Source organism: Geospiza fortis, unplaced genomic scaffold (genome assembly GCF_000277835.1).
Source record: "Geospiza fortis unplaced genomic scaffold, GeoFor_1.0 scaffold145, whole genome shotgun sequence".
Taxonomy (NCBI): domain Eukaryota; kingdom Metazoa; phylum Chordata; class Aves; order Passeriformes; family Thraupidae; genus Geospiza; species Geospiza fortis.
Window position 1 is genome coordinate 2,089,464 of NW_005054362.1, and position 406 is coordinate 2,089,869.

The following is a 406-nucleotide window of genomic DNA, read 5'->3' on the forward strand; positions in this document are numbered from 1 at the left end:
GGGCACTGGTGGCAGCCACATCCATGGCAGTGCCACCAGCCTGGCTGTGCTCACACCCCTGCTTTCCCTTTTTGCTTAGAGCTGCTGCATTTTAGTGCTTGCTCCCTTGTTCTTGCCAAGGATTTTACCAATCCCTGTGTCCCTGGGGGTAAGGGAAATGTTCAGCAAGACGGGCACAGTAGCCCATTCCTCAGAACTCTGCTTTTAACTTGTAACAGGATTAATGACTTAGACTGTCTGAAGTTAATCCTTTAAATGTGTTAACTCCAAACAAATGAGTTCCCTGCTCCTGCCTACAGTATAATTAGACTTTTGATGAACTTTGAGCGCTTGTAATCGAAATAGTCCTAAAGCAGAAAAACCTTTTATGGCATTTGATGATCACACATCAATCAATGCACTAACA